We start from the raw sequence: 10,000 nt of genomic DNA, 5'->3' as shown, positions 1-10,000 counted from the left end.
CGAAAATGAATAATTCGCCCAACAAGCATATTATTTCAACCACGTATCGTAGAGAAAGGCAAATCTGTAGCCGTGTTTTCGAAGTAATTAAACCGCCATTATATTCTGCGTTAAGAGGTCTCCATTTATCTCGCATCCTGGTCTGATATGGATCAGAAAACGTCGATTTAAAACCCCGTCTGTGCGCCTCACGGGGTGCACTGTAGGCAATTACTTGAGGAGGTTCTTGGCAACGCCCCTTCCTCATAAAGGCCCTGGCTGCTACGACCCCTTGCGTTCCATTTAACCGTACCTCCGTTCGTAGTCCCTTTCTTCCATCTTGCTTTCTCTCCTCAGCTGAGAAAAGGGTTTTTCCTCCTGTAACACCTCTCAGACCTTTGACACTCAGTTTCCCCCTTCAGCGCTGAGTGACCTCGTAGGTCCCAGAGATTGGCATTTGACCTAAATTTTTTATTCTATATGAAAATCCGCATTTCACCTTCGACCAGATTATCCTGAATACGATTATTTCAGGCCGTGAAATAATACTGGGTCGCTTTTCAGGGATACTGATTATTAGGACAATTATAGTTATTTTAATTTTATTATTCATATAACAGTTATGACTATTATATTACGTCGGTAGAGATGAGATTGGAATTAGAGCGATTTCGTAAGAAAATTATTAATGAATTGACTTACTTTCTTTGTAAAATGATGATAATTGCAATGAGACTATTAGTTTCATTATTCAGAATAATAACAGCTATCATTTTTTTTTGTCTATCACAGTCCTCCAATTCGACTAGATGGTATTTATAATGTTGGGTTCAAGTTTATTATTATTATTATTATTATTATTATTAGATTATTATTATTATTATTATTATTATTATTATTCAGAAGATGAACTCTTTTCATATGAAACAAGCCCCACCAAATGGACCGTAGACTTGAAATTCACGCTTCCAAATTATTATTATTATTATTATTATTATTATTATTATTATTATTATTATCATTATTTTTGTGATAGTCGAGAGGTGAATCTGTCACCCTCCCACCCACCACTCGCCCCCCCACCCAAAAAAAAAGAACGAAGAAGGCAACACAATGAAAGATATATATATATATATATATATATATAGATATATAATATATATATATAAATAAGTAAAATTACTGTAAATATATAATATATAGATATATATATATACTATATATATATATATATATATATATATATATGATATATTATAACAAAAATAAGTAAATTACTGTAATAAAACCTCGCCAAAATATATAAAAAAAAAAATGACGCCATGGCAAAGTAAAGACCTACTACAAAATGAAAACAAGAAACTCCTGACGAAGAAGGCGTGCTCGCGCGCGAGAGAGAGAGAGGTTTCTCACGACAGCATCCAGGTGTAACAATATAATCATTCAAAGGAGAATGACTCCCGCTTCTGAAATAAGTCTCTTCTCTCTCTCTCTCTCTCTCTCTCTCTCTCTCTCGGGGTTTGTTTGGTGAATACCAACGAGTTTTGAAGAGAGAGAGAGAGAGGGAGAGGAACGCTCGACGTATGCGTCTTTCTTCCATCTTCCTCTCTCTTACTCTCTTTCTCTTTTGACGTCACGTCAAACGACGTCGACTGGGAGAGATCCCAGGAAAGTCTGTCGAGAAGACCTGAGACAAGGAAAATTGGATCTATCTTTCCAGTGGTCTCCATATATACTGCTATATATGAGCCGCGGCCCATGTAACTTTCAGCAACGTCTCGGTGATGGCCTGACCTATATAGCAGCCAGACGCACGATGATGGCCAACTTTAACCTTAAATTAGATGAAAACGACTGAGGCTAGGGGGCTGCAATTTGGTACGTTTGATGAGTGGAGGGTGGCATCAACATTCCAATTTGCAGCCCTCTAGCCTCAGTAGTTCTCAATATCTGATGGCGGTCAGAAAAAGGGCAATGCCCGAGGAAGGACTAATGAAAATTTATTAAAGATAAAGATTTGAGCGATATTTCTTAGCTTATCCGAACGATAAAGACACGATCATGTGTGTTGGTAAGTGACTGTATCGTTTGTGGGGGCCGGGGGGAAGGGGGCTTGGGAAAAGGGGATTTTGGACTGTAAACAGACTCATCCCGAAAGATTTGCCAACTACCGGAAGTGTGACCTCATTTGGAGCCAACTCTAGTAAAGAAATATGCGCATAGGATAATATAGGATATATATATATATATATATATATATATATATATATATATATAACTAACTAGTAAAGAAATATGCGCATAGGATATATATATATATATATATCTAATAATATATATATATATAATATATATATATATATATATATATATATATATATATATATATTATATATATATGGTAATCTTCGTCAGCAGACGAATTTTGGTCAAATTGATCAAATTTACCAGATTCTCGTCGGTAACGAGTTTGGGAGTTATCAGATGTATAGCTGCATTAATATCACACCTGTTCGGTATTAACGTTAATTAGCATTGGATGACAGGATATCAATTCTAAGAGAGGGAGAGATTTGGTTGTTGGAGAGAGAGAGAGAGAGAGAGAGATTTGGTTGTTAGAGAAGGAGAAAGACATTGGTTCGTTGTTGGTGTGAGAGAAAGAGAGAGAGATTATATCGTTTGAGAGAGAGAGAGAGAGACATTGGTTCGTTGTGTGTGAGAGAGAGGGAGAGAGAGACATTGAGTCGTTGTGTGAGAGAAAGAGACAGACAGAGAATAAGCAACACTAATTTAAACAAATCCATCTGACACGTCTCTCTGTCTTGAAATATTAAGGAAAACCGTAATGAATCTGGAATTCCGAAGCAGACATGGACATGTCTCTTCTTCGTGTATTTATATAACGGCTCATTGGAGAAGTCTGCGGTCACCTGAATAGAGCCGCTAAATACAGGCATTCACCTGTAATCGTTATGGTAATCAGGTGTGCATTGACCGTTCTTAGATAGATCAGGATGCGTTATTTGATGTTCCAAGTAAGAGCGACTGAACTGCTGGTGTTATATGGCGAAAGCCAGTGAGACGGGCAGTGAAGAGTCTCTATCTTGTCCAGAGTCGATGGAATGATTGAGAAAAAGGAGGGGAAAACGAAAGACTGTGATAAATTCCCGAGCTCCGCGCATCATTTCGGAATTTCTCTCTGTTTACCAATGGATAAATCCGGATGATTTTCTTTTGCATTTAATTTGAGCAGAAAAAATAGATTCTTATCAGTCTCAATAAATTTGGATATGAAATTTTTTGACTCTTGAGAAATGCTATTTAGTTTGGGAATGTGTCTCTCTCTCTCTCTCTCTCTCTCTCTCTCTCTTCTCTCCGCTCTCTCTCTCTCTCTCTCTCTCCTTATTCTTCTATCTCTCTCCTCTCTCAGAGAGTCTGTCTCTTTCTCCTCTCTCTCTCTCTCTCTCTCTCTCCTTATTCTTCTCTTTCATCGTCACCTACTATTCTTTATAGATGAAATGAAAAGATGATTTCAAATGACATATATGCTTGCATATATGCAGAATACTTGTGCTATGATCAATTTTTTCTTTGAATATTTATTATAAGTATTTTCTCTCCATGATGACTCCAAGACGAAATAAAAAGTAATTTCAGTTTGAAGTACGCTTTCAAAGTGCCGGACACACAGTACAATATTTTTTTTACTTTTAAATATTTATATATAATTATTTTTAAAAAACGTTCTCCAACATGAAATTAAAAAATTATAATCCTGAGGTACATTTTTTTAAATATCCATTTTCTTTTTTCTTTTTTCAGCAAGCTGACTGACGGACTTACGGTCGTCTCAAAACGGGGGTGGGGGCGGGGCCAACATTCTCCAAGACGAAATGAAAAAATAAGGCCTAAGGAAGGTATCAGACACACACGGTACGACAATTTTTTTTAAATAATTTTTTTTTCTCAGCAAGCTGACTGACGGACTTACGGTCCTTTTAAAACGGGGGTTGGGGGCGTTGGGGGGCTCTCGATAAACAACATTGCGTTTAGCGATCAGCCCGACAGACAGACAGACACAATTTGCAGTCGGGGGGATAATGGCATTTAATGGCTCGTCGTTATATGTACGTACATCCAGTCTGGGGAGTCATTCACTTCGAATTCTCTCTCTCTCTCTCTCTCTCTCTCTCTCTCTCTCTCTTGTCTTCGTAGCACCGGGTCCTCTGTGAGTTTCTCCTTTTATCATTCTGTTTTCCCCTTAATCTTTTCTTTGTTTACTTTATTACGTATATATATTGGTGATTTAATTGTTACTTGTGTTTTATGCATTTTTTTTTACCTTTTCTGTTTTTCTTTGTATTATTGGTGATTCGCGCCAGTGTTATGTTGTATGTATTTTGAGTAGTTTCTGAGTGTTTTATTTATTTTTTTAATTCTATTTTTAAATTATTTTTGCTTACATATTTTTTTGGGCTGTTTCAAGTAAATATTAACTATTTTATATATTGATTAGCTTCAGTATTTCTTATTTTTTTGGTTGGGGGGGGGGGGGCCGGCGAGGGGGCTTTTTAAGAAACTATCAGTATCTTTATACTTTGAATGGTCTTGAGTGTTTTTTTTTTCTTTTTAACTTTTTTCAAGTATTTTTCCTGTATTTTAAGTACTGTCTAAGTAAGTTTTGCTTTTGTGATCTCTTGTTTGTTGTTTTAAGTAACTTGTCAGTATTTTTTCGGTATTTTAAATATCGTCCAAATAAAGCTTATTTAGCTTTTATGTTAATTTTTGTTGTAAATTACTTATAATTTCTTTTCTGTTGTAAGTTGCGTCTAAATAAGTGTATTTTACTTTCTTATAATTTTAACTAAACTTAATTATATTTCTATATTTTAAGTGGCTTCTCCTTAAGTGTTTTAGGTTTTCTTGTAGTGGGGAAGGGATATTTGAAGTGATATTTAAATATGTTTCATGCAATTTAAGTTGAATGTAAGTATATGAATTTTTAATTAAGTATTTTACGTATCTTAAGTATTTTAAGTATCTTTTCTGTATTGCAAATAGAGTCTAACACTTGGGTGAATATTTCCGATGACTGAGAACGAATATTCCGCAAAATTGAGAGTGGAAAGCGAATACTTGAGCAAATATTTCGTGTGATTGAGGATGAACTGTCCGCAAAGTTGAGAGTGGAAAGCGAATATTTCACGTGATTGAGGATGACCTGTCCGCAAAATGGAGAAGGGAAAGCGAATATTTGAGCGAATATTTCACGTGATTGAGGATGAACTGTCCGCAAAATTGAGAGTGGAAAGCGAATATTTGAACGAATATTCCACGTGACTGATGGTAAACCTCTTGCTCGAAAAGGAAGAGTGAATATTTGAGCCGGTATCTCCCGATCTTGAGGCTTGGTTTTCTGGCAATATACACCGAGGAGGGAGGTGGATATTCGAGGGAATATTTGAGCATTCTAGGGACTATTTCGCGTGGCCGAAGATTGGCCTTCTTTCCGCTGAACCGAACAGCGAAATGAGAATGAAGTATATAGGTATAGAGAGAGAGAGACCCCACAGTTTCTGCAAAACCTTTTTGACTCTCTTACTTCACCCCCCCTACACCCTCTACACCCTCCCTATACCCTCCTTACACCCCTGCACCCTCTATACCCTCCCTACACCCTCTACATCCTCCTTACACCCCTACACCCTCTATACCCTCCGAACACCCCCTACTCCCTCAACACCCCCTATACCCTCTACACCCTACACCCGCTACACCCTCTCTACACCCTCTACACCCTCCCTACACTCTCCCTACACCCGAGCAGAATAGAAGGAAGAGGAGAAGCTCCGCTGAAAATGATATCAGCTTTGAAGGACAAATTAGGGTTATAGAAGAGTGTCGTCGGAGCATTTTGAGAGGAGGAGGAGGAGGAGGAAGTAGAAGTAGTGGAGAGAGAGAGAGAAGAGAGAGGTTTTCGCTCCTGCACCGTCTGGAGAGGTCGTTATAACGAGGGAAAAAACACAACGGGATGGGGCGCGCAAGCTCGCTCAGTCATACAGACACACACACACGATTTGAATAACTGTGTATGATGACATTTTGTTCGTATGTGTGTATGTTAGCGATTCCGATTACGTCAGTGTTCGACGCGATGAAAGGTATCAAGGGCGAAAATGAGGAGGGGGAGGGGGTGGTGGAGGGATTGAGAAGGGGGAGGAGGAGGTAGGACAAGGGACACCAGGAGGAGGAGGAGGAGGAGGAAACCGATACCTTTGGGTGTTTGTTATTCATCCTCCCCCCCAGGCGAACACATCATGAACTCCCTTCCCCCCCCCCTTGAATCTGGCCCACCCCCACTTCCCAAAAGGGGCCTCATGGGAAGGGGGTGTGGGTGGGTTATAGGGGCAGGTGGAGGGAGGGGGGGGGGCGGGGCACGGACACCGAAATACCCCACTCAAGAGCCTCGGTACAAAAGACAAAGAAGGCTTTGCTTATTACATTATCGGCTGAATCTCCAAAGCTCTGGTTTTCGAATCCCTCTCTCTCTCTCTCTCTCTCTCTCTCGTGCTTCATTTAACTTGGACAAGTACTGTCAATTTTTTTAGTTAATTACTGGTATTGGTGAGTTTTTTAAACGTAATCAAGTAATATATATTGCTTTTTGCTTAGTTGATACAGGTATTGGTGTTTTTTTATGATCAGAAAATTCAGTAACTTTATTGAGATTTAAATAACTTGAAAAAACAAAAATTCAGAAAAATTTACACACACACATGATATATATATATATATGATAATATATATACTATATATATATACATTATATATATATATATATATATGATATATGTAGATTAATATATATATATATATATTATATATACTGATATATTTATATAGTAAATATATATATACATATATATATATATATATAAGATATATGTATGTATATATATATATATATATATAAATATATATATTATATATATATATATATAGGTATATCAGAGATATATAAATATATATATATATGATATATATATATATAATGCTATATATAACATAGTTATATATAAAGTATATATATGATATACCAAAATAACTTAGCCTTCACCAAAACTATTAATTCATGTTATCATTACTATTAGCAATATCATTATATCATCATCATCATCATAATTCTCACCCTTATCATCATTATTATATTATAATATTTCCCAAAAAGCGCCTTTCGAACGAAGACTTCACAAGAGACGAGATCGATGATGCTCATCAGTGAGTGCCATGATGGGGACCAGTTTATCACGAGATATCTTAGAAGAAAATCAAGAAAAAAAAAAGAATTTTCAGAGTGAGGAACAGACGCGAAGCAGCGAAGACCTTCCTCCTCCTCCTCCTCCTCCTCCTGAGAGAGGTATAGAGGACAGGACGCTTGAGAAGAACCCGAACACAGTCAACTATCTTAGAGGCCAGTTAAAAGAAAAAAAAAAATTAAGAGATCGCTTGATTGATCGGCCTGCGGTTATCTGGCGGAGCAGCAGAAGCAACAGCAGCATCAGCGTCTGCTTTCGAGGGTGATGCATATGTAGATGACATATGAGAGAGAGAGAGACAGACAGAGACAGAGAGACAGAGATAGGTTGAAGGAGAGGTTAAGTGAGTTAGGGTGCTGATTAAGTTGTTGTTGTTATTATTATTATTATTAATTATTATTATTATTATTATTATTATTTTGTTGCCTACATCTGTCAGTGGAAGTTTCTTATAAGAGTAGTCTGATATTATTATTATTATTGTGTTGCCTATATCTGTCAGTGGTAGTTTCTTAAAAGAGTAGTCTGGTATTATTATTATTATTATTATTATTATCATTATTATTATTATTATTAAGCTATAAACAAAAGGAAAGGAGACAATAATTACAAACACAGACGAACAAACAATTAACTACTGAAACTGTAAAACAAATAACTACGTTGAACCATGACGTGCAGTATTTGAGGAAATTCGCGAGTTCATTCATGAGGTTTGCGCGCACGCGCGCTCATACCCATGCCCATCCACCCACATGCCCTCATGACAAATTATCATACTTTGTTTTGTGCTGGGTAGAGAGGTTCGTAAGGAGAAGGGGGGTGGGTGTTGGGGGGCGATTGGCTGAGGGTGTTAGGGTTAGCTACGAAGTAAAGCAGAATTTGAGAGAGAGAGAGAGAGAGAAGTAGGGGAGGTGAGGGGAATTCAGGTCCCTTCAGAAAACGCTCTGTATAATTAGGCAAACCACCAAACTATTGTAGCCTAAGAAAATATAATTAATTTGATAAAAGGTAAGAAGGGGAAATTCAGAGAAACGAGATAGACCTTCCCCTTACCAGTAAATTATTATTATTATTATTATTAAACCTATTCATATGGAACAAGCCAACCAAAGAGGCCACTGACTTGAAATTCAAAAAGCTTCCCAAGAACATTATGGTGTTCATTTGAAAGAAGTAAGACGAGGCAGAGAGAAAGAGGAGACCCCACTTATTAAAAAAAAAGAAATAATCAACTCTCTCTCTCTCTCTCTCTCTGCCCTGAATGTAAACAAACCAGCTGAACTTTCCGTAAAGAAAAACAGAAGAAGAAGACGACTGTAGCTTCGCGGTCTTTCGAGTGGACGTGATTTGGGAATCGCTCTTCAAATTCGCGAGTTTATTGTGGGCGGGTAAGAAGTAGGAGGAGGAGGAGGAGGAGGAGTTGGAGTTAGAGATGCGTTATACACACACACACACACACACACAACACACACTGTACTCGTTTATAAGACCCCGTGAAAGGCAATATTGTCTGTCCGAAAGGATACCTTCTATATCCTTCGAATTGATACGCGCGCTCACCCGACCGATCTGCCCCAAACTGTGCCCCGAAATTTGTAAACAAGAGATGCCCTGTGTTCTCTCGGGTAGGGTACTAGATGCGGATAAGGAAGGACAGGAGTCTATATAAGGGGGTAGAAGATTTATTTTTAATTTTTTTATATGAGTGGCGAATTTTACCAAAGTTTTGTACAGTTTTTTTTTCAACTAGATTTTTCAAATGATGAGTGAGATCTCTTCTTACTGTTTTTCCCTTTTCCTTTTCTTATTTTCTAATGAAGACCATATATATATATATATATATATATATATATATATATATATATATCAATAATATTATAATAATGAATGCCATATTTTTTGAAACCTTGAACTCCTAGTCAGTGGCCCCTGTGGTGGGCTTGTTCCATATGAACAGGGTTGGGGGCGTCTTCTGAATAATAATAATAATAATAATAATAATAATAATAATAATAATAATAATAATAATAATAATATCTTCTTCTGTCGACATGTTTCGACCTCCTCGCAGGTCATCATCGGGACGAGTTAGCAGTTCTTATTCCAACTCGTCCTGATGATGACCTACGAGGAGGTCGAAACATGTCAACAGAAAAAGGAGCATAATACCAGCAGGACTACAAAAGTAGAAACTAAAATAATAATAAGATAATAATAATAATAATAATAATAACTTAATTTATTAATAATATTATTAATTATTATATTATTATTATTATTATTATTATTATTTTTTTTTTTTTTTTTTTTTTTTTTTTTTTTTTTTTTTTTTTTTTTGCTCTATCACAGTCCTCCAATTCGACTGGGTGGTATTTATAGTGTGGGGTTCCGGGTTGCATCCTGCCTCCTTAGGAGTCCATCACTTTTCTTACTATGTGTGCCGTTTCTAGGATTCACACTCTTCTACATGAGTCCTGGAGCTACTTCAGCCTCTAGTTTTTCTAGATTCCTTTTCAGGGATCTTGGGATCGTGCCTAGTGCTCCTATGATTATGGGTACGTTTCCACTGGCATATCCCATATCTTTCTTATTTCTATTTTCAGGTCTTGATACTTATCTCCATTTTTTTTTCCCTCTCTTTTCTCTTCAACTCTGGTGTCCCATGGTATTGCGACATCAATGAGTGATACGTTCTTCTTGAC

General features: G+C 37.0%; 1 long non-coding RNA gene across 2 annotated transcripts in view; it reads left to right on the top strand.

Annotated features, from left to right (window-relative positions):
- LOC135198647 (uncharacterized) overlaps positions 1-10,000 on the top strand; it is a 148,964-nt gene that overhangs the window by 57,885 nt on the left and 81,079 nt on the right. For both annotated transcript variants that reach the window (XR_010310857.1, XR_010310856.1), the window contains exon 2: positions 3,802-3,912. This is a non-coding gene — a long non-coding RNA (uncharacterized LOC135198647). The remainder of the gene's footprint in view (positions 1-3,801; positions 3,913-10,000) is intronic.

Source organism: Macrobrachium nipponense, chromosome 22, assembly GCF_015104395.2.
Source record: "Macrobrachium nipponense isolate FS-2020 chromosome 22, ASM1510439v2, whole genome shotgun sequence".
NCBI lineage: Eukaryota > Metazoa > Arthropoda > Malacostraca > Decapoda > Palaemonidae > Macrobrachium > Macrobrachium nipponense.
The sequence above is the reverse complement of the archived record's forward strand: the minus strand, read 5'-3'. Positions and strand labels throughout refer to the sequence as shown.